We start from the raw sequence: 26014 nt of genomic DNA on the forward strand, positions 1-26014 counted from the left end.
TGGTCAGCCACATTATCATAACAGAATCACTTATAAATGCTTTAAAAATAGGTTCATTGTGATAGCTGGTGACAAATTTGTGCAGTGTCCGTAAGAATCTGCGATTAAATTTAATTTTATATGCACTACTGCTCCTCATGCCAGAAGAAATTGCTTGTGAATAACGTGAAAGTGAAGTGACATCACAGCAATCATTTTTTGCTGTTTATTATTTAGAACATGTTATGTCCAATAATGAAAAAATATGTCTCAAAAATCTAGTCCAGCAAAGAAATATTTTAATTTCAAATCTTTATGAAGATATTTGTATATTTATCCAATTACTAGTACTGTGTCATTTCAGTGTCCACAAAAGTATTAGCTGAATATTACTTAACTGACCAATTATTGCGGTATTTCTTGATTTCTGAAAAGCATTTGACACAATACCACACTTATGCTTAATCTCAAAAATATAATCAGTTGTGGTATGAAGCAAAATTTTTGACTGGGTTGGGGACTTTTTGGCGGGAAGGACTCAGCATGTTATCTTGGATGGAGAGTCACTGTCAGATGTTGAAGTAACTTTGGGTGTTCCCCAGGGAAGTGCATTGGGGCCATGCTATTTTTTCTTGTATATTAATGGTTCAAATGGCTCTGAGCACTATGGGACTTAACTGCTGTGGTCATCAGTCCCCTAGAACTTAGAACTACTTAAACCTAACTAACCTAAGGACATCACACACATCCATGCCCGAGGCAGGATTCGAACCTGTGACCGTAGCGGTCACGTGGTTCCAACTGTAGCGCCTAGAACCGCACGGCCACTCCAGCCGGCTGTATATTAATGACCTTGATGACAATATTAATAATACTCTCTGACTTTTTGCAGATGATGCAGTTATCTACAGTGAATTACTGTCTGAAAGAAGTTGCATAAATATTCAATCAAATTTTGGTAAGATTTCAAATGGTACAAAGATTGGCAATTTGCATTACATGTTCAGAAATTTAAAATTGTGCAGTTCACAAAATGAAATAAACATGGTATCCTATGACTATAATATCAATGAGTCACTATTGGAATCGCCCAACTGATCCAAATACTTTGTAGAGAAATGAAATGGAATAATCACATAGGCTCAGCTGTGGGTAAAGCAGCTGGCAGACTTTGGTTTATTACTTAGAATATTGGAGAAGTGTAATCAGTCTACAAAAGAAATTGCTTATAAATCTTTCATGTGACTGGTTCTAGAATATTGCTCAAGTCTGTGGGACCCATACCAAACAGGACTAACAGGAATGTATACAGGGAAGGGCAGCATAGCAGTGCAATAGGACACAGGTTTGCTTGACCCATCGTAAAGTGTTACAAAGATATTGAAGAAATTGAATTGAAAGACTGTTGAAGACAGACTTAAACCATCCTCTCGGGATATTGACTGTGACATAAGAAGAGTTTACACAGTGGGTCATCAGAGAAGCTAGTTTCATCAAAGTTTGCAATGTTTTCTGATGGTACACCATCCATTGGCCTCTTCAGATTTTCAAAATATTCATCGATAACTTCTCTAGTAAGAGATGCTCTGTTTGGATTTATGTTGCCACACTTCCTTGTGGATTACAATGCCTTGTGGCTATGTAGTAATGATTTAGTCCAGCCTTTCCCCGAAAAACTGTTGGTCCCAAACTTTGCCACTATTCATGCCACTCTGTCAAATATAATTTTAATTATTAATATTAGGTCATACAAGTCCAGTGCGAAACCCCTGATTCACATTTGAATCACACAACTGTTTTTGTTCATAAGAATTTGAACTGCTTGTCTGTCAGGTGTTTCTATGTTTCCTTCTGTTAGACAGAGTCCCTTTCGGTATTTTAAAAATTTGTGAGAACTTGGTTAGTGATATCATCTTTCCATGAATTAGTTTTAAGGCAGTTTCCATAAGTTCAACAGCCAGGAATACTAATTTGTTCTCTCACCATATCTACAAAAATGAAAACTATAATTGTAATTAATCATAAGGTACTGATATGTACCCTAATTACATATGGCTTAATACACAGGTAAATAAGTGTAATTAAACCTACCTGATAAATAACAAGTTCAAAATAACACTGCATATCACTGGTCAGCTGATCTGTCAACCAGCATAGATACCAGCAGGATGCCAGTGTCCATAGTCACCTCATGAAAAACAAATCTTTAAATTTTATTTAATTATGACATCAAAAGAAGAAACAAAAATTCTTAGCCTTTCAATACAGTTAAATTTGTAAATTCCCTTTGCCAGGAAGACTCATTTATGATTTTTGAACCTGAATTACTTCATATATGAGGCAAACATTTTCTTGTATTTAGAAAAAATCATGTTGAAAAAGACACTAAATTACTCTTCAAAGACACCAAATTTTACAGTATGTAATGTCTTCAACCTTAAAATCTACATTTAAATGATGTAAGACAGGAGTCACTAAATAATCTTCATTTACAAACTAATTTTATCAAAAATCTGATTTTGAAATCCTTTGACTGTCATCTTTGATAGAACAAAGATCTTTAACCATATAACATAATCGGAACTTTACTATGGAATCGAAAAGTATGCCACCTGCCACAGAATCATCAGAAGTGGCAACCAGTGCAATGAATACCAGTGTTGTAAGGAGTTGTAATGTAATCCACATGTGGAATGAAACAGATCAGTTCTGGATGTGCAGTGACTGTCGCTACTACTACACAGTATTGCAAAAAGAGCAGCTTATTTCTTAACTTTGAACTGGTTTGGCAGTAGCGCAGGAATAGTTAGTACAATTTCTGTCTGTAATTCTTCTTCTGTCAATCTAGGATTAGGTCTTATGTCTTGTTCTGGCTGCACATCTCTTCCCCAGCCTTCTGACATTCCTTCTTAGAAGAGGACTGTATTCCATTGCTTGTTCGTGTATTCTCTGAGATGACAAATGCAATACATGCTCTTTCCAATCCTGCTTTTGTTGGATTACTGTTTTAGTTAATAGCTGCACCCCTACCTTTTTCCTTGTTTCTTCGTTTCTTATGCCGTCTTCTCTTCTGCAGCCTTCCACTGATCTGAGGAACTCCATTCCTGATGTTTCAGGTCATCTTAGGTGTTCTGATCTTAATGTCCAACTTCCTGCTCCATGTAGAACTGTGAGTAGTGCCCATGATTCTATAAAATTGTGTTTGGGTTTATGTGCTAGTTTTACCCTTCAATGTTCATTTTATCATGTCACATACATGTTGATTGGTGTTCAATTTCTTATTTATGTCTTTCTCTTTTTCAAAAATTGTCACATCCTAGACACTGGAGATGAGGCATGTGTTTATTATTAGGATATTTAAGACTACCTTAGTCCTTATGGGTGCTTTCCTAAAAACGCCATTTTTTTGCTTTTGTTGTTGACATCTTTAGATTGTAATGTAGGCTTATTTTGTTTAATCTATGTACCATTATTTGTAATTTGTCTTCACTATTCTATATTATTACCTGGTTGTTGGCAAAAAGCTGTGTATTTAGAAATTTGCATGGTCCAATTTTTATACCTTGGGGTATTCTGTCGATCATCCATTCCATGACCAGGTCGTCAATATAGATGTTAACAGTGTTGGTGCCTTACTCTCCATTCTTGGTGTCAGATCTTTTCCACTCTCTATTCTTATTTTTGGTGTACTTTCATAAACCTTGGTGTACTTTTACCAGGTGTCTGGGGAAACCTCTCTTCTCCATTATTGATGAGAGCTTTTTTCTGTGGATGCAGTCAAATGCCTTTCCAAAGTCAATAAATGCTTGATGTGTCTCCAAATTGAGGTCTTATCCTGTTTGCACAATCTGTTTCAGAGTGAAAACATCATTGGCACAAGATGTTCCTTTACAGAAGCCTGCCTTCTGTTGTAATAAAATTTAATCAGAGATGTTTCAAAGACTTTTTCATTAATCATTTTGCTGCAGAGTTTATAAGAAGCATTCAGAAGACTGATTCCCATGTAATTAGTTGTGTTACTTGCGTCTCCTTTTTTAAACAGTGAAATAACTTTAGTGCCTCTCCATTTGTTTGGTATTTCACTTGATACCAACACATTATATAGATGGAGCTTTCTGAATTCTAGAAATGTCCCATCTAATCCAGATGCTTTTTTATTTATTTTCTTTTAATTTTTTTCTTGAATGCTGGTTTTAATTCTGTCAGATCTATTAGATCTGTCCCATTCTCCGCATTCTCTTCTGCGTCTGCTTTATACCATAATCTCATGTAGTGATTTAACCAATCTTCTGAGAGAATGATATTTATATTTGCAATATCTCTGCCTCTTTTTCTTAGCCGTCTGATCAGTTTATATGCTATTCCCTATGGTTTCACTTCTGATTTCATTATATTTTTCTTTACTTCCTCAATCTATTTCTGTAATAACTCCCTATACGCTTTATTTTTCTTTTCTATGGCTTCTTTTATCTGTTCATTTCAAATCTTTCTATTCATCCCCTCTTTCCAATTCATTTTGGGTTTTTCACCAAGTACTTCTTTAGTGACGTATTATAGTATTTTTAATGTTTGTCCATTCTTCAATTAGATCTTTGATTGAAGACATTTCTTGGAGTAGCTTATTTAGCTTTCACTGATATAGAGTCCTTAAACTCTATTCTTGAAGTAGATGCACCTGTAAAATTTTGTTTGGGTTTCTTTCATTTTTCCTCTTGTTCTGTTTCTTACATCTTTCTATTGTGTTACTTGCATCTCCTTTTTTAAACAGTGAAATAACTTTAGTGCCTCTCCATTTGTTTGGTATTTCTCTTGATACCAACACATTATATAGATGGAGCTTTCTGAATTCTAGAAATGTCCCATCTAATCCAGATGCTTTTTATTTATTTTCTTTTAATTTTTTTCTTGAATGCTGGTTTTAATTCTGTCAGATCTATTAGATCTGTCCCATTCCCCGCATTCTCTTCTGCGTCTGCTTTATACCATAATCTCATGTAGTGATTTAACCAATTTCTGAGAGAATGATATTTATATTTGCAATATCTCTGCCTCTTTTTCTTAGCTGTCTGACCAGTTTATATGCTATTCCCTGTGGTTTCACTTCTGATTTCATTATATTTTTCTTTACTTCCTCAATCTATTTCTGTAATAACTCCCTATACGCTTTATTTTTCTTTTCTATGGCTTCTTTTATCTGTTCATTTCAAATCTTTCTATTCATCCCCTCTTTCCAATTCATTTTGGGTTTTTCACCAAGTACTTCTTTAGTGACGTATTATAGTATTTTTAATGTTTGTCCATTCTTCAATTAGATCTTTGATTGAAGACATTTCTTGGAGTAGCTTATTTAGCTTTCATTGATATAGAGTCCTTAAACTCTATTCTTGAAGTAGATGCACCTGTAAAATTTTGTTTGGGTTTCTTTCATTTTTCCTCTTGTTCTGTTTCTTACATCTTTCTATTGTGCTACTTGTGTCTCCTTTTTTAAACAGTGAAATAACTTTAGTGCCTCTCCATTTGTTTGGTATTTCACTTGATACCAACACATTATATAGATGGAGCTTTCTGAATTCTAGAAATGTCCCATCTAATCCAGATGCTTTTTTATTTATTTTCTTTTAATTTTTTTCTTGAATGCTGGTTTTAATTCTGTCAGATCTATTAGATCTGTCCCATTCTCTGCATTCTCTTCTGCGTCTGCATTAAACCATAATCTCATGTAGTGATTTAACCAATCTTCTGAGAGAAATATTGATTTAACAAGGCAGTAGCCCATACTCACATTTCTCTCAATACGTACTTGTGTGCCTAACACCCTTGAGATGAGTTTTTCATTTACTATTATGTAATCAATAAGAGATCCTACAGCCTCACACATACCATGTGTATTTATATATGTCTTTCTTTTTAAAAAAATATTGGTTACTTTCTGTTGCTTTACAGGTGACAAACTCTTTCAACTTCATTTGTGACTTAGATTTAGACCAAGAGAGTGGATTACAGTGAATCCTTCCTACTCAGTGAATGCAGTGAACAGATATAGGAAATGCTGCAAGTCTCATAGCTTTAGTCCAGCTACCTCCAATAGCTTCAATTCCCTGGAGACTGGATGAAAGCACACAGACTACCTGAGAAGACCAGAACCAGTCTGTCAGTACAGAGCTTATGGTGTAAGCTAAGCTGTTTTGTAATGAAAGTTTTAAGAAGATCAAGAAGGTCTCAATGATGAGTAGTCACAGTAGAGGAATGTCAGAATTTGCCAAAACTCTTTGGGAGATAATTGTCAGGTAATTATCTGAGAATGCTCCTCCACTTGTGTAAAGATCGTGTCACTCTTTAAGTGGTATGATAAGCCATTGATGCAGCATTCTGTAGAATGTGTAAATGCTCAGTGGAGTGAGCCATTCATGCATGGGAGTGGTAGATCTATTGCCACACACTCAGTTCCATCATACATGTAAGGGTTTGAATCTGAATGCTTCTGGTAAGTGGCTACTTGCTCAGTTAATTGTCAGAAGCATCTAGTTTTATCAAAGGAATATCTATTCTCCTCTAATGATTTTCAGTATGTTCCATAGGTCTTTTTTAGCATAAATTTATCTGAAAGACAGAGTTGCAGAGAAAATATAACTACAGTTGAAACAACTGTTAATGAAACAATATACTGTAGGTTGGACAAAGCCATGCATATTACAGAATACACTGTTGAGCCAGAACATTATGACAACCTGCTTAATAACTTGTTGGTCCATCTTTGGAATGCAAATGTCACTGATTCCGTGTATCAGGATATGACAATTTGTTAATAGGTTTGTGGAGGTATGTTGCACCAGATGTCAATGCACAAGTCATGTAATCTCCTTAATCAGTGGGCCACTGATTTGTGTATGTGGTAATGGTACCTCATAGTGACCCATATGGGTTTCATTGGATTAAGATAATGCAAACTTTGTGGCAAAGATATTAACTTGAGTACACTACCATGTTCCTCAAAACACTGTAGCGTGGTTCTGGCTTTGAGACATGAAAAATTATCCTGCTGAAAGATGACATCACTGGTGGGGAAGACATCAGAATGAAGAGGTACAGGTGGTCCACAGTTGTCAATGTGTCTTTGATTACTACCACAGGTCCCACGTGATTGCAGCAAAATGTCTGCCATAACATAATACTGCTCTCACCAGCCTGCATCCTTGGCATGGTGCACACTTCCAACCACTGTTCATGTAGCTGATGGCATTTTTGGAAACATTCCTCACCCTGGTGTAGCAAAATTGTGATTCATCTGATGAGGCGACTTGTTTCCACTGATCCACGGTCAAATCTTGATGATCCCATGGCCACTGCAATTGCAACTGATAATATAATTGGGCCAACATGTGAACACATAAGGGTTGTTGCTGTGGAGTCTAATGTTCAATAATGTATGATGAATAGTGTGCTCTGAAACAGTTAAGCGTAAACAAGCACTGTGCTCTTTTGGCAGAGATGACATGGATTTCCACCTATCCTGCTTTATAGAGCAGGTAAGCCTCTGAATGCCATATCCTCTGAAGACTTTCAAATGATAGAGCACAGTAATCAGTCGTCCTTACCTTTCAGGTTCTGTTAGGCACATTTAGATTTTGGCTAGTGGCTAATCATTATCAATGCAAAAAAAAAAAAAAAAAAAAAAAAAAAAAAAAATACAAGAAGTACATAGTCAGGTGATAGAATAAAAAGTTACAATTCATGGCATAACCTATATGTCTTACCGATTAGATTACATACCACTATTTCATAGTATCAATGCATGTCCTAACACATCAGTCCCCTGTTGTTCAGGCTTCTACCACAGTTCATTCAAGACTACTGTATAGCGAAGATACGTTTTGTGGTGAACACATCAGTTGGCCATATGGTGCCCTCTATATGAGCTACGGAATGTATAACACTCAAAGAAAAGCAGCTATGGTCTCTAGTGCAAAACTTCAAATTTGCATAGGAATAACACAAAACAAAATATAAAAAAATATTATTTTCATTGCTGTCTGACTTACTGCCACATTTAACAGCAAACATGGTAGATGTAAGAATTTCCAGTTTCACTCCTCAGGAGCCAATCATTTCGTTATTCTTTAAAACACATATGTAACCTCAGATAGGTAAAACTTCTTAAAATCTTTTTTAAAAATATTTACAAAACACAGGGAGGCAATACTGTATGCTTCAACTATTACAATTGATTTGATTTAAACGTTTCTATCTTTTGTACTATTTTCTCTTTATTTAATCATCATGACAGGTATGTGGTTTCTCTTACTTACCGAATAGTTGATAGATGTAACCAAATGTCATCAAGATGGATAGTTGGTGTGACTTGCCATTCTGTTACAAATGTAAGGAGTACTAATCTCTGTGCCACCTCAAACACATTTTAATAACAAATACAATAAAACCGATATCCTGAATTGCTGTTATTAACAACGTACAAGCATATAAACTAACATATCATAGAGAAAGTCCTGTAGATCAGTCTTATAACCATTGTGTCTCCTGACAAGGAGACCTCACTTACCGTGAGGCCATTTCATAGGATGGCCTTCGGCTGTGTGTCTGAGCAGGACATTGAGGCTTTTATTCTATTGAGGTTATAAGATCTCAACCTAAGAATGAACATGACATTAAGTTCTGTTAATTCATTAAAAAAAAAAAAAATTTCACGAGCGGTCTGGCGCAAACAATAACCACCACAATCAAACTTTAAAGATAAGAATATTTTATAAAAAAGAACTCTAATACAAAATGAAACAAAAAATAAGACAACAAATAGACAACCCGCCCACCTCCCCAGGGGACATAACCCCTGCAACCCACAAGAAACAAACCAATAAACTACCGAAAACGAATTTTTGTGCAACACGGGTCTCGTAACACTAGGACCCGTGTTGTGTTGCAGTCCCGCCTGCTGGGCGCACAGTGACTCCAAGGAGCGACCAGCACGAGCAGAAGTCCTTATCACTACTGATAAGAACCGGATGTAATTATTAGCTCTGGAGCAATCTCAGAGCGCTAAATCTCCATAAGAATAACATGTACCAGAAGTGAGTTTTTCTGCAACACGGGTCAAGTAAATATACGGCACGCTGAAAATTTCTAAGTCCGAATCAAGGTCACGCACAGTGAGAAGCATACAGCACCAGAGACTAAGTCCGAATCAAGGTCACGCACTTTAACAAATATACACCAACCAAGAACGTATTCTACAAATGCAGTAGCGTCAACTAACAACGTATTCTACAAATGCAGTAGCGTCACGACATATGGCAGAAACTATTTTACCTGTGGAAGACTTCCCATGTCCTCTTGTTCCTCAAACCCAACAAACCCCTTTCCATCACCTCTTCCTATCATCCCATCTGTCTCACCTCCATCTTCAGTAAAGTCTTGGAATCCAGCCTCTCCCACCATATCCATCACCACCTTAATCTACACCACCTCCTCTCCATCACGCAGTGTGGCTTCTGGCCTTTCTTCTCTGCTGAAGATCAACTTCTTAACCTCGCCCACCTTAACTCCCGCTGCTTCACCATTTTTGTTTCCCTCAACCTCCAAAGTGCTTAGACCATGTCTGGCATCCCTGTCTCCTCTTTAAACTCCCTACCTATGCCCTGCCTATCAATTTTGTCCATCTGGTCACTTCCTTCCTCTCACACCATCCTTCCTCTCACACCATCGTTCCTAGGTCACCATCCACAATACCAACTCCCGTATCTTTTATCCCACCACCGGCGTACACCGAACCTCCATCCTCACCCCTATCCTCTATCTCCTGTACACTGCTGATATGCCCAAGCCGTCCCCATCTGTACACCTCCTCCAATATGCTGATGACACTGCCTTCCTGGCTTTCTATCCTACCCTTCAACAATCCCAATTCACCTCCAAACCCACCTTGACCAGTTCACCACTTGTCACAACCAGTGGTCCCTTCGTATCAACCTCTCCAAGACCTAGGCAATCATCATAGGCCATACCACCCGCTCTTTCCATCTCCATGATATCTACATAACCATTTATGGTCTTCCCATCCAGCTCACCCCTGCTCTGAGATACCTTGTCCTCACCCTCGACCATCACCTCACCTGGACCCCCATCTCCTGACCATCCAGCATAAAGCCCATTCCCGCCTCCACCTCTTGAAACTCCTGTCTGGCCGGGCAAGGGGATTGCATCCTTCCACCATCCTCCAAACCTACAAATCCCTCATCCATCCTATCATCTGTTATGCCCGTGTTGCCTTGATCTATGCTTCCCTCCCCCCGTGCCCCCTCCCACCCACAGACACATTTTTTAAGGCCCTCCAAATCCTATAATGCCACGCGCTCTGCCTTGCTTTCCATATCCGCCTTCCGTCACCCACTCAACTCCTGTATGATCTCATCCCCTTCCAACACCTCCCCTTTTACTCCAACATATCCACATCCTTTACACTGTCCATAGGCTTGATCCCTCCCCACCCTCTGGTGTCCTCCTCCCTCTCCACTCCCTGCCCGTTGTCATGCCTCTATCACTGTAACCCTCCCCCTCTCCATCTCCACACCCTCCATCTTCTTCATCAGGGGAATTTCTTGCACCTTCCCCTCCCAGACTGTGAACTTCACTGTGACATATACACTTCCCACCAACTGTAGCCTGTCCTTGATGCCCGCCCCCCCCCCCCCCCCTCCCCAGGCACCCCCCTTTTCATTTCCCTTCCTTCCCCCAGAACGGTTTTTCTCCTTCCCCCCGCCCCTGAGTCTCTGCACCCCCTCCTTTGTTGTTTCCTTCTCCTGTCCTTCCCTCCCCAGCTCCCTTTGGCATGCACCCCACCTGTCTCCGCTTCTCTTCTCCCCCCCCCCCCTAGCAATGCCCATCTCCCCCTTCCTTCCCTTCTCCCTCGTCTCCATACCCCTGGCAGATCCTCCCAGTTTGTTTCTCGTCAGTGCTGTGTTTGGTGCTGTTCAACAGCGACAACAAGTGCTGTGATTTTAATTGTGTGCTGGACTTGTACATAGTGTTGCTGTCCATGACTGTTATGTGCTACACTGCCCATCACAACTTCTATGCTCTGGCTGTACTTCACATTGTGTTCTTTTAATTGTAACAGTGTGTGGCTTTTTAATTTTTTTATTTTTTTATGTACACTTTTTAGATGTTTATCTCCATTTTTACAGTCACCCCCTTTTGTTTACTATTTCCCATTATGATCTCCCCTTTTTTATAAGTCTGTTTCACCATCTTTTCTCCTTTACGTTGTTTTAAATGTCTCCCTGTTATGCATTGTCTCTTGGCTAAAGAGCAGCACCCATGCTGCTGCCAGCCCACCCTGGATGACGAAAAAAAAATGTCAGGGATTGGAACCCCTCATCTTTCAAGTGGAAGAATACTGTTGCCATGGCTACCCCCATGGACCAGATTTGCCTCCCACCACCCACCGCCTGCCACCAGCTGCTGTCACTGTCATCGTCCCCTTTCCACATCCTGTCTGTCCTCATTCCTTGGCTCCATTTTCGTTTCATCTTCATGCCTTGGCGACGCCTGTTGCCATTAGGCCCACACTTTACCATGAGCCCTCCCACCACCACTGTAATCTACACCTCCCAGCTTCAACTATCACGTCTTGGAGTGCCACCTCTGGCCTCCCCCCTTACACCTTGCCTCCCCTCCCCCCCTCATCCATTTCCCCCATCTCCTCTTCAGCTGTCTGCCCCCACCTATACACCCTTTCCCAGCCTCCACACCAGCAACAGTTCCCTCTTCCACTCCTGCTCCTGCCCTTATGTATGCATCTGCTGCTGCCTGCGTTGCAACAGCTCAGCTGGTGGGCTTCCCCCCTCTCACCCTCCCAGTCACCTCATCTTCTGCCATGACCGAATCAAATCACGTCGGGCCACGATTGCCACTACAGAACCCTCAGCACCTCTTGGCACCTCCGCCATGCCTGAAGGATCTGCCACCTGCCACCTCTGTTTCCTCCCCATCCCTCTCCCCTCCTCCCAGACTACCCTCACAAAAAAATCACAGAAGCGCACAAATGCCACACTGCATCCAACAAAAAATCACTGCCCCCTCCTGCCATCGTCTCCATGTATACCACCCCTCCTCTTGTCACCCATACCCATGCCCCCACCCTCCACACCTTTGTCCTTTTGACCCCAGACCCCAAGTTCCCAGATGCCCGCACCCTCACAACAGAGATACAAAAGTATGTCCCAGGGGCTCCCATCTCCCAATTGATTCACTGCAGGGACTCAGTCCTTATCAAATCCCACTCCCCTCCTTTCATACGGACCTTATCTGTAAACTCCCAGACTGATGACCTTAGCAGTTAAGTCCCATAAAATTTCACACACATACTGTAAACTCCCACGTATCATGTTTGGCCCCCACATGTCCCTCACACCCTTTCCCTCCTCTTCCTCTGCTCACCAACCCCAGCCTCCCCATTGCCCCCCCCCCCCCTTCGCCCTACACCAGCTTGATCACCAAGCTCAGCCCGGTGATCACAGAGGATGAGGTGCTAAGTGTACTCAACTCTCACCCTGGCCTTGAAATCCGCTCTGGTTGCCATATCCGCAATGTCACCAGTCCTAATTTCCCTAAGCGGGTCTTTTCAGAGTCCATCCCCTCCACTGATCACCTCCTCACCCAGCCCAAGGTGCCCTGATTTTTAACTGCTGCCACCCAGCTGAATCCTCCAAATTCCCTCCCCAGGCCTATCGCTGCCAGTGCTGTTTAATATATAATGACCACCTGTCCTCATTGCAAGGCCTCCCACTTTCTCAAAAACTGTCCCAACTTTGCCGCCCCTCCTTCCTGTAACATCTACTATGAAGCACATCCCACCTACTCCTACAAATGTAAAGCTAAACCCCCTCCTGCCACCCCTTAACTTACTGTCCCCATCCGTACCATTGACACCTCCCCCCCTCCCCGCCCATCCATCCCAACAACAATTCCCTCCATGTGCCCCCCCCCCCCACGACTTACGACATCAACTGTTTCTTGACCATAGTCCTCCAAAATATCCACCCTTTCCAATGCCCCTCACCCTCCAACAGATCTCCCTCACCACCTGCTCCATCTTCTAACTCAACACCTTTGCCACCTACTCCAATAACTAAGCCCACTTCACCTTCGCCCACCTTGACACCCTAGTTTAAGCCTCTTCTCTCCTCTTCCTTCAGCCCCCCCCCCCCCCCTCCCAGTCATGGCGCGGTATGAGTGTCACAACCTCTTCCACAACTTTTGCTCCTTCTGCACCATCAAATACCTCTTCATGAACACCCTTTTGCAATGCCAAGTTGACACCTTCATCCTGAATGAAAACTTTCTCTGGCCCCGCCATACTGTCCACGCCTCTCCTTATATCCTAAACTTCACAGATGATCCTGTTCCCCAATCGCAAAATGGAGTCACCATCAGCCACCTTAAGCACATCCCCATCCGCCCACAATCTCTTCTCAATGACCCCATCGAACACCTCATCCTCAGCGTCTTTTTCCCCTCCCTCACCATCACCTGTGCCATCATCTATATCTGCTCCACTGCACCTATTCCATATGACTTCATCTCCCACGTTGACAGCACCTTCTCCACCTATGTGATTGCCGCCAACATCAACATCCACAGCCGCTCCCCTGCTGCCCTTCAGTAGTGGCATCAGTTCCTCCCCACAATCCAAGGTGACCTTGTTCCTCTTTTTAAGCACACCTGTGCTGAAAGCAACACAACTCCTGATGATTTTATTGCCTCTGCCAACCTCCTTGGGCATATCACCATAGGCATTCTTGACCTCACAGGTTGTGACCACCTTCCTGTCCTTCTGACCATCACCTCTGCCCACCTCCTGCCTCTGGCTCCCAACCCTGTGCCCCCTATCATCATGCCAACTGGGATGCCTACTGGGAATCCACTGCCACCCAAGTTGAAAGCCACCCTCTTAACCGTCACCACCCCGACAATATCACCCATGCCTCATACTTCCTCCACAAATTAGTGAACTGCTTATAGATGTTGACTCTGAAATTATTGGTATATCAGAGCACCAATTAAATAATTTGACAATTCAGAGGCTTCCTTCACCAAGATAAAGATTAGCTGGCTGTTTTTCAAGGAGTTCCTTGCAGGGTGGGGGAGTGGCCATGTATGTAAAAACGGTATTTCATTTGAGTCCATTGATATATCACGGCAATGCGCTGAACAGATATTTGAATGTTGTGCAGGGGCAGTTGAATTAAGTGAAACTAAACTACTAAGTGTTGTTTACAGGTCCCCTAAATCTGACTTCAGAGCATTTCTGCTCAAGTTAGAGAGGTTAGAGAGGGTTCACTTTATACAAAGACCAGAAATTAGTTACAAGTGGTGACTTCAATATAAATTTTGTATATGATGGTGCGAGAAAAAGGATGTTGGTAGATCTCCTAATTTCATATGATCTGATGCAGACTGTGTTTTTTCCAACCAGGGTGCAGGGGAACACTAGCACAGCCATAGACAATATTTTTATTCATTGTTCATTACTAGATGGGAATACTATTAGTAAAAGGGTGAATGGCCTTTCAGACCATGATGCACATATTTTAATACTAAAAGGCTTTTGTACTCAAACAAATGTCACATATAATTACAAACTATGTAGGAAAGTTAATCCAACAGCAATAGAGAGTTTTTTAAACCTCATCAAGGAACAAGAGTGGCAGGATGTTGATAGTGCCGATAACATAGATAACAAATATAATGCTTTCCTTTACACATTTCTCATGCTCTTTGAACATTGCTTTCCATTAGAACATTCTAAATGGGGTACTAGCAGTAGAAGACAGCCCAGGTGGCTGACTAGCAGGCTAAGGATATCTTGTAAAACAAAGCGGGAATTATATCAAAATGTTAGAAGTAGTCACAATCAAGCTGCAGTAGCCCATTACAAACAGTACTATAAGGTGCTTAAAAATGTTTTTAAGAAGGCAAAGAGTATGTGGTATGCAAATAGAATACCTAATTCACAGGATAAAATTAAAACCGTATGGTCAGTTGTGAAGGAAGTGTCTGGTCAGCAGCACAAGGTCGAGATATAAAGACAGTTTGTAGTAAAAATATTTCTGTTACTGATAAATCAGATATATGTATAGTATTTAACAATCATTTTCTGAGCATCGCTGGTGAATTAAATAAGGGAAATGCCTTTCCGAGATTGATGTCTGAAATACTCCTCTGTGATACAGACAAGAGGGAGATTGAGTCAGCAATTAAATCACTGAAGACTAAGGACTCTCATGGATATGATGGAGTGTCTAGCAGAATATTAAAGTACTGTGCTGCACATGTTAGCCTTGTATTTAGCCATATTTGTAAATTTTCCTTTAGAAATGGTCAGTTTCCCGAATGATTAAAGTACTCAGTAGCAAAGTCACTTTATAAAAAGATAGAAAGGGATAATGCAGACAATTTTAGACCTATTTCTATGCCATCAGTGTTTTGCTAAAGTTATTGAAAAAGTCCATGTATGTAAGGATAATTGATCATTTTATATCATGATTTCCTATGAAATGTACAGCTCGGCTTTAGAAGTCGTTTAACAACTGAAAATGCCATATTCTCTTTTCTCTGTGAGGTACTGGAAGGGTTGAACAAAAGGTTTCGAATGCTAGGCATATTTTTTTATTTAACTAAGGTGTTTAATTGTGTTGATCACAAAATATTGCTCCGGAAGTTGGGCCATTATGGAATACTTGGAGTAGCTCACAATTGGTTCACCTCTTGCTTTGGCAACAAACAGCAAAAGGTCGTTATTCACAGTGTTGAGAATGGCTATGATGTGGGTTTCTGAGTGAGGTACGGTCAAGTGGGGGGTGCCCCAGGGATCAGTGTTGGGGCCACCCCTGTTCCTTATTTATGCAGTGTGGTCCATTGATAGTGACTGGGGTCAAATATCTCACGAAATAAGCATCAAACGAAAAAACTACAAAGAATGTAACTCGTCTAGCTTGAAGGGGGAAACCAGATGGTGCTAAGGTTGGCCTGCTAGATGGCACTGCCCTGGGTCAAACGGATATGCGTTTTTTTAAATAGGAACCCCCATTTTTATTACATATTCGTGTAGTACGTTAAGAAATATGAATGTTTTAGTTGGACAACTTTTTTCGCTTTGTGATGGATGGGACTGTAATAGTCACAAACGTATAAGTATGTGATATCACATAACATTCCGCCAGTGCGTATGGTATTTCCTTCGTGATACATTACCCATGTTAAAATGGACCGTTTACCAATTGCGGAAAAGGTCGATATCGTGTTGATGTATGGCTATTGTGATCAATATGCTCAATGGGCATGTGCTATGTATGCTGCTCAGTATCCTGGATGACATCATCCAAGAGTCCGGACTGTTCGCCGGATAGTTATGTTATTTAAGGAAACAGGAAGTGTTCAGCCACATGTCAAACGTCAACCACGACCTGCAACAAATGATGATGCCCAAGTAGGTGTTTTAGCTGCTGTGACGGCTAATCCGCACATCAGTAGCAGACAAATTGCGCGAGAATCGTGAATCTCAAAAACGTCGGTGTTGAGAATGCTACATCAACATCGATTGCACCTGTACGATATTTCTATACACCAGAAATTGCATGGCGACGAGTCTGAACATCGTGTACAGTTCTGACACTGGGCACAAGACAAATTACGGGACGATGACAGATTTTTTGCAAGCGTTCTATTTAGCGACAAAGTGTCATTCACCAACAGCAGTAACGTAAACCGGCATAATATGCACTATTGGACAACGGAAAATCCATGATGGCTGCAACAAGTGGAACATCAGCGACCTTTGCGGGTTAATGTATGGTGCGCCACTATGGGAGGAAAGATAATCGGCCCCCATTTTATCGATGGCAATCTAAATGGTGCAATGTATGCTGATCTCCTACATAATGTTCTACCGATGTTACTGCAAGATGTTACCCTGCATGACAGAATGGCGATGTACTTCCAAAATTATGAATGTCCAGCACAAAGCGCGTGTGCGGTTGAAGCGGTATTGGATAGCATATTTCATGACAGGTGGATTGGTCATCGAAGCACCATACCATGGCCCACACATTCACTGGATCTGATGTCCCCGGATTTCTTTCTCTGGGAAAGTTGAAGGATATTTGCTATCATGATCCACAGACAACGCCTGACAACATGCGTCAGCGCATTGTCAATGCATGTGCGAACATTATGGAAGCGAACTACTAGCTGTTGAGAGGAACGTCGTTCCACGTATTGCCAAATGCATTGAGGTTGATGGATATCATTTTGAGCATTTATTGCATTAATATGGCATTTACAGGTAATCACGCTGTAACAGCATGCGTTCTCAGAAATGATATGTTCACAAAGGTACATGTATCACATTGGAACAACCGAAATAAAATGTTCAAACGTACCTACGTTCTGTATTTTAATTTAACAAATCTACCTGTTACCAAGTGTTTGTCTAAAATTGTGAGCAATATGTTTGTGACTATTACAGCACCATCTATCACAAAGTGAAAAAATTGGTCCAACTAAAATATTCATATTTCTTTACGTACTACACGAATATGTCATAAAAAATGGGGGTTCCTATTTAAAAAAACGCAGTTGATATCCGTTTGACCTATGGCAGCGTCATCTAGCAGGCCAACTATAGCGCCATCTGGTTTCCCCTTTCAAGCTACACAAGTTTTGTTCTTCGTAGTTTTTTCTTTTGACACTTATTTCGTGAGATATTTGGCCCGGTCACGAATCAATGGACCACCCTGTATAAATGGTATGCCCTCTAGCATTACGGGTAACTCCAAAATATTTCTGTTTGCTAATGACACTAGCTCGGCAGTAAAGGATGTTGTGTGCAACATTGGCTCGATTTCAGCTAGTGCAGTTCATGACATAAGCTTGTACAAAATAAACTAATGATAAATCACAGTAAGACTCAGGTTTCAGAGTTTCTAACACACAATTCAACAAAACCTGACATTTTAATTTCACAGAATAGGCATATGATTAGTGAAACTGAACAGTTCACTGCCTATATATGTATTTATTCCAATCTTCTGTTCTTCTATTAGTCCATCTCCTCATTCTCCCTTTCTCCATCCATCTTGTCTGTCACCTCTTCTCTATCCATCTCTTCCATCTCCTCTCTCTGTATTCACACTCGCCCGATATTGTATTCAGAAGCGTCACTTGCTGGCTGCTTGGGGCACTGATATTGCTGTGGGTAACAAAAATGAGACAAAGTACTGCGAGTGTTATGTTAAACTGTGATTGCACAATGGTATAATTTTGAAGGTACATCCAATGGTATACATGGCTAAAGTCTGCGAAATGTGGTTTAAACAGATTTAGTAGCAAAGAAGTAATAAATTAAAACACCATGCATGATGCAGCAGTTTTTCTCACACATCAGTCATATCTCCTGAACTGTGTGTCGCACAATGATATATTTTTGTAGGCATGTTCAGCGACATATTTGGATACTGTCTGAGAAATGTGTTGCGAATAGGATTAGTATCACTGTCCTGAAACAGCTTCATTTTCTACCAAGGAGCAGTAGAACAGACACGGGCTAAACGGACCACTGCCAACGGTTGAAACACATTACAGCTTAAGAGTAAATTACACAGCGCTTTACGGCATGATACTCTATTAATAATAATAAAAAAAACAGAATCGTCATTACATAGCGATCAATCATGGCTGAGAGTGAAACACTCCCGGCCGGAGTGACCGAGTGGTTCTAGGCGCTACAGTCTGGAACCGCGCGACCGCTACGGTCGCAGGTTCGAATCCTGCCTCGGGCATGGATGTGTGTGATGTCCTTAGGTTAGTTAGGTTTAAATAGTTCTAAATTCTAGGGGACTGATGACCACAGCAGTTAAGTCCCATAGTTAAAAAAAATGAAAGGAAAAAGGAAGTGAAACACTATTTCCAACGAAATTTATCAAACTCACAGCAAGATCTACATCCAAACTCTAGGTCCAGTATATATTATATTTGGAGACCTCTAACTGGAGAAATATAAGGCCACAAACGAAATACGGCGTCCGTAGAGCACCCACTCTTCAGCGTTGTGTGAAATATATATATATATATATATATATATATATATATATATATATATATATATATATATATATATTAACGAGTCGCTTAGGATGTACTCATCATTGTATACTAATATCGATGTCTTCCTCATCCTCTAACTTCAAAAATCTATAACTAAATAAAGTTCTGCTGTCGCAATATATCATTTGTATCACCCAAAATATACTCCTTCTCTAGTTCTATGACGAAATATGAAGCCAAATCAATGGTCCGATTACGAGATATAGGCATCTGAACATGGCAGAAAATACGCGTTTGGCGCCGGAGCGCTAATTTCGAAGATCAATAAATAAATAAATATCGGTTGTCGCAATATGCCACTTGCAGCATGCATAGCAGAATGTATACCATTAGATCAACATGTCTCAAAAGCATGAAAAAATGTTATAGTCACAATTTTTTTCTTTATTTTCCTTTATTGTGATTTCATTCCTCTGCCCCTTATGGGCAGGGGAGGGCTGGCAGTGGCAGAAACCGCCGCTCATCAGCTGAGTGACAGTACAAACAAAAAGTTGAAATGATACACATAAAAGGCTATAAAAACGAGACATAAGAACATAATAATGGGAGACAATGTGAGTTAAAACATACACTTACTCGCAGACGTTCATTGTAGGACAGTCTCACAAACGACGATGATGCGTTTTACCACTTGGTGGCATTGACGTAAACTTGTTGTTGAGTAGAAAGGGCTAGTTGTGCACGCCATGAACCGTGCACGTCGTTTATCAGATCCATATGTATTTGGACCTTGAGGCCAAGTCCTTATTCAAATGAGCAATAAATATGCAAAGTTTGGATTTTTTTAAGACAATGAAAAGACATAAATGGATCTGTGTGGGGATTATGACTGATCATACTTTGAAGTTTATTTTAGATTTTCAATACAAAAAAAATGCGCCCATAACTATGGTTTGATCAAGGGCCTGCGAGTTTGAAGTACCCAGACTGTGTGCAGTGTATGCCCTCAGAAGTTATCTGGAATAAAAAATACTACATTAAATTTATGGGAACTTTTAACTAACCACAATAAAATAACCTTAAATTTAACGATATGGTGCTAACTCGAATTTTGAGTTCGATTTTTGGGTCTTTGTTTCGCTCTTTATAGCTTAGTCAATATTAACAGAGTTCATATATATTATAGGTATAAGCTCCCTAGAAAACTGAGTACTTTTTGGAGGACAAAATTAGAAGTTAACAGGTTGAATCCTTTTTATTTTATGCTGCATGTAGTTCTGAAAAATCGTTTCTCAAGAAAAACATGTTTAAAGTTTTGGGAAAACTTTTTTATGTATAACTAGTTCAAGGTGCATAAAATGTACATGTTATTTAATATTTTTGATGCTGGGTGAACACAAGTCTGAAGTTAGATTTTCAAAATTCAAAATGGCTAATCTATTATGGCGGGCCAAAAACCATGTTTTGACCAATTTTGACCAAAATTTGACTAAGAAAAGTGTTTTTGTTAAATACACTACTGGCCATTAAAATTGCTACACCAAGGAGAAATGCAGATGATAAACGGGTATTCATTGGACAAATATATTATACTAGAGCTGACATGTGATTACATTTTCACGTAATTTGGGTGCATAAATCCTGAGAAATCAGTACTCAGAACAACCACCTCTAGCTGTAATAACGGCCTTGATAGGCCTGGGCATTGAGTCAAACAGAACTTGGATGGCGTGTACAGGTACAGCTGCCCATACAGCTTCAACACGATACCACAGTTCAGCAAGAGTAGTGACTGGCGTATTGAGACGAGACAGTTGCTCGGCCACCATTTACCAGACGTTTTCAATTGGTGAGAGATCTGGAGAATGTGCTGGCCAGGGCAGCAGTCGAACATTTTCTGTATACAGAAAGGCCCGTACAGGATCTGCAACATGTGGTCGTGCATTATCCTACTGAACTGTAGGGTTTCGCAGGGATCGAATGAAGGGTAGAGCCACGGGTCGTAAGACATCTGAAATGTAACGTCCACTGTTCAAAGTGCCGTCAATGTGAACAAGAGGTGACCGAGACATATAACCAATGGCCCCTCATACCATCACGCCGGGTGATACGCCAGTATGGCGATGACGAATACACGCTTCCAATGTGCGTTCACCGCGATGTCGCCAAACACGGATGCGACCATCATGATGCTGTAATCAGAACCTGGATTCATCCGAAAAAATGACATTTTGCCATTCATGCACCCAGGTTCGTCGTTGAGTACACCATCGCAGGCGTCAAGGGTAGCCGCAGTCATGGTCTCCGAGCTGATAGTCCATGCTGCTGCAAATGTCGTCGAACTGTTCGTGTAGATGGTTGTTGTCTTGCAAACGTCCCCATCTGTTAACTCAGGGATCGAGACGTGGCTGCACGATCCGTTACAGCCATGCGGATGAGATGCCTGTCATCTCGACTACTAGTGATATGAGGCCGTTGGGATGAAGCTCGGCGTTCCGTATTACCCTCCTGAACCCACCGATTCCATATTCTGCTAACAGTCATTGGATCTTGACCAACGCGAGCAGCAATGTCGCAATACGATAAACCGGAATCGCGATAGGCTACAATCCGACCTCTATCAAAGTCGGAAACGTGATGGTACCCATTTCTCCTCCTTACAAGAGGCATCAAAACAACGTTTCACCAGGAAACGCCGTCGACTGCTGATTGTGTGTGAGAAATCGATTGGAAACTTTCGTCATGTCAGCACGTTGTAGGTGCCAACGGCGCCAACCTTGTGTGAATTCTCTGAAAAGCTGATCACAGCATCTTCTTCCTGTCGGTTAAATTTCGCGTCTGAAGCACGTCATCCTTGTGGTGTAGCAATTTTAATGGCCAGTAGTGTAATTCCACAAGGTGTCAAAATTTAGGCTGTTCATGGGCGCTTGTTCTCTTGCACAACACCTGCCTCTGATGCATAGTACATCCCTTCTTTAGTTTAGTATTCGAATGCTATCCTCATATCTGTGAGCTAAACACAGACTTCTTTGGCTAATAGCAAGTATGGTTGATGGGGTGGGAGGTTGGGGGGGGGGGGGGGGGCTGTACTCTACTTCACCCCCCACCCCCATCTTCCTAACTCAGTGGCGTGAAAGAAGAATATAGTGCGAGTCATTGTTAACTGATTGTCGTCGTGATCAGAAAACTGCGTATCTCTCAGAGACGACCACAGCAAATTTGTAAGTATTTTTGATCAGTCTACAATTTCTTACCGATACGCTAATTATTTTACGAAAACACGAGCTAATTACTAGTTTCTTCCGTTAGGTACAAAATTAGATTGGAATTGCAGAAACAGTTTTTCTACTTGAATAACACAGAGGATGTAGCAAGAATCCGCCAAATATTGTTGGGTGGTATGGATGAGGATGGATGGGGCTTAGAGCATCTTCAAACTATTTAGAAGAGGAAGACTGTGACAGCGATGCATCAGGAAACAGTGAAGAGTAATAGGAAGACTCGGAAACAGAACCGAGCTGCACAGATGTAAGCTCTCTTCGAGAAAAGAAGAAGAAAAAACGAAGAAGGTAACAGAAATATCGCTTGAAAAATAGCTCCTTATTGTCCACAGAGAAAAATCGCCAAACTCGATCTAACCAAGCAGCGCCCGAAATGCTGATAAAATTGTAGCTACGTTGAACTGTGTCATTGACGATGACATGGTAGACATGATTGTTAGATATTCAAATCAGTACATTGAAAGCATACTTCCCCTTTATTCGAAGCCATAAAAGTCTCCTGTTTGATGATGTCCATCTTTAGGTTTAGGTTCTTATCGCAAACAGTGAGATTTGATGATAGGGGAAGTAGACTTGAAAGGAGAGCAGTAGCTCGTTTAGAAGCTATTCGTGATTTCTTTGGAAAGTTGGTATATAGCTGTGTAGAATATGATGTCACAACTGACGAAAAGCTAGAGCTCAAAGAGGTTAGATGCCCTTTCCCTCACTATATTCCATCAAAAACATCAAGACATGGCATCAAAATATTTGCATTTTTAGGTTATAAAATGTTCTATAACATATACCTGGAAATATATCCCGGTAAACAATCAGAGGAGCCATTCCAATCCAGTAAAAAATGCACAGAGCGCAAGTGGTTATTCCCACAACTAATATTGCACGTAATTCGACGGCTGATAATCGGTTTACTGATGTCACTCTTCTTCAAAGCTTCTGAGAAAAACATCGCTTGTCTTACGTGGGAACGCTACAACAGAACAAATGGCAGATCCCTAAAGAGATGAGAGGTCAAAAACAGAGAGAACTTGTACACCCATTTCGATCGCGTAAAGAAGTAACGCTAGTTTCAGTAGAGAGGGAATTGTACTGTTCATCTCAGGTTTATACAAAGAAGATTCAACTGATAACGATACTAGTGACAAGAAAAAGCCTGAAATGGTAACTTACTGCTGTGAACATAAGATGGAGTAGTGTAATAGACAAAGGTGCTACTGTCCATTTCATGACTGACCCCTGACTTTGAGTTCAAATTTTTTTCACATTGTATTACGAACATCGATATGTTATATCTTGCCGGAATCGTGGAAATGTCTACTTTTATTTAGTGTGTGAATATTACATCTTAGTGGGAAATGGGCCGACATCCGCCGTAATACACTCCTGGAAATGGAAAAAAGAACACATTGACACCGGTGTGTCAGACCCACCATACTTGCTCCGGACACTGCGAGAGGGCTGTACAAGCAATGATCACACGCACGGCACAGCGGACACACCAGGAACCGCGGTGTTGGCCGTCGAATGGCGCTAGCTGCGCAGCATTTGTGCACCGCCGCCGTCATTGTCAGCCAGTTTGCCGTGGCATACGGAGCTCCATCGCAGTCTTTAACACTGGTAGCATGCCGCGACAGCGTGGACGTGAACCGTATGTGCAGTTGACGGACTTTGAGCGAGGGCGTATAGTGGGCATGCGGGAGGCCGGGTGGACGTACCGCCGAATTGCTCAACACGTGGGGCGTGAGGTCTCCACAGTACATCGATGTTGTCGCCAGTGGTCGGCAGAAGGTGCACGTGCCCGTCGACCTGGGACCGGACCGCAGCGACGCACGGATGCACGCCAAGACCGTAAGATCCTACTCAGTGCCGTAGGGGACCGCACCGCCACTTCCCAGCAAATTAGGGACACTGTTGCTCCTGGGGTATCGGCGAGGACCATTCGCAACCGTCTCCATGAAGCTGGGCTACGGTCCCGCACACCGTTAGGCCGTCTTCCGCTCACGCCCCAACATCGTGCAGCCCGCCTCCAGTGGTGTCGCGACAGGCGTGAATGGAGGGACGAATGGAGACGTGTCGTCTTCAGCGATGAGAGTCGCTTCTGCCTTGGTGCCAATGATGGTCGTATGCGTGTTTGGCGCCGTGCAGGTGAGCGCCACAATCAGGACTGCATACGACCGAGGCACACAGGGCCAACACCCGGCATCATGGTGTGGGGAGCGATCTCATACACTGGCCGTACACCACTGGTGATCGTCGAGGGGACACTGAATAGTGCACGGTACACCCAAACCGTCATCGAACCTATCGTTCTACCATTCCTAGACCGGCAAGGGAATTTGCTGTTCCAACAGGACAATGCACGTCCGCATGTATCCCGTGCCACCCAACGTGCTCTAGAAGGTGGAAGTCAACTACCCTGGCCAGCAAGATCTCCGGATCTGTCCCCCATTGAGCATGTTTGGGACTGGATGAAGCGTCGTCTCACGCGGTCTGCACGTCCAGCACGAACGCTGGTCCAACTGAGGCGCCAGGTGGAAATGGGATGGCAAGCCGTTCCACAGGACTACATCCAGCATCTCTACGATCGTCTCCATGGGAGAATAGCAGCCTGCATTGCTGCGAAAGGTGGATATGCACTGTACTAGTGCCGACATTGTGCATGCTCTGTTGCCTGTGTCTATGTGCCTGTGGTTCTGTGAGTGTGATCATGTGATGTATCTGACCCCAGGAATGTGTCAATGAAGTTTCCCCTTCCTGGGACAATGAATTCACGGTGTTCTTATTTCAATTTCCAGGAGTATATTTTAAGAGAAACTGCTTTTTCTAGCCTTTTTCGGCGAATGTCAGCTTTAAGGACGCATAAAAAGCAGACCGTAAAAAAAACTAGAAGAAAAATTCCCCGTCCACAGTTTAAAGATACAACCTTGTTCTATTTACAGGCGGATTTTCGTTATTTTCTGCTTACTCGTTTCAGCAAGCCGCTGCGATTGAGCTAACCGTCGAAGCTATTATGACGGAGAAGGTATTGGTCTTAAGCTTCAACTTTTGTTGGTTTCAACAAATGTCTTTACTAATGAATACTCCTCGTGTTTGTTAGCTACGAGTTTGTAAAGCAATTATGTGGTAGCTGCGATATATGCGAGGCTGTGGTGGAGCGTAGTTGTCACACTAGCGTGCAACCACTGTTGTAATGCGCCATAAGCGTCTTTTCATCAGCGAAGAAAAGCAGCTTCGTTGTCGCATTGCAGTGCAGGATTGCGATGTTCGCTTTTTGTTACGAGTAAAGTGAAATAATATAGGAAACTGCAAATAAGTGCACGATATGCAAGCAGTTCACAATAAAGGAAGATTTTGTTGCACATTTCAGTTGTAAATGGAAAAGTTCTTTAGCTCGAATAAATTTTGCAGTAAAGAATTATGACTAAAATAAAACCTATCTTAATTGCTTTCTCTCCTGGCTGAGGTCTCACTGCTGCTATTGCAGTCGTCTGATTCGACCAGCAACGGTTCTATTGCTATGTCAAGATATGGGGCTCACTGAATTCCTCAAGACGCTTTGGGGAATACTTTCCAGAGCGGAGCGACTCAACTGTAAATCATCATTTATTGTTCTCCTTTACTACCTTATTCTTGACAAATGC

At 41.7% G+C, this 26014-nt stretch overlaps 1 long non-coding RNA gene across 1 annotated transcript; it reads right to left on the bottom strand.

Moving 5' to 3' along the window:
* Window positions 1–8299: 8299 nt before the first annotated feature.
* On the bottom strand, window positions 8300–8929 carry LOC124621806. Its single transcript, XR_006980570.1, has 3 exons — window positions 8858–8929; window positions 8537–8624; window positions 8300–8346 (listed from the first exon to the last, which is right to left on the bottom strand). It is a non-coding gene; the product is annotated as an uncharacterized LOC124621806 (long non-coding RNA).
* Window positions 8930–26014: the final 17085 nt, after the last annotated feature.

This window comes from Schistocerca americana, chromosome 7, assembly GCF_021461395.2.
Source record: "Schistocerca americana isolate TAMUIC-IGC-003095 chromosome 7, iqSchAmer2.1, whole genome shotgun sequence".
NCBI lineage: Eukaryota > Metazoa > Arthropoda > Insecta > Orthoptera > Acrididae > Schistocerca > Schistocerca americana.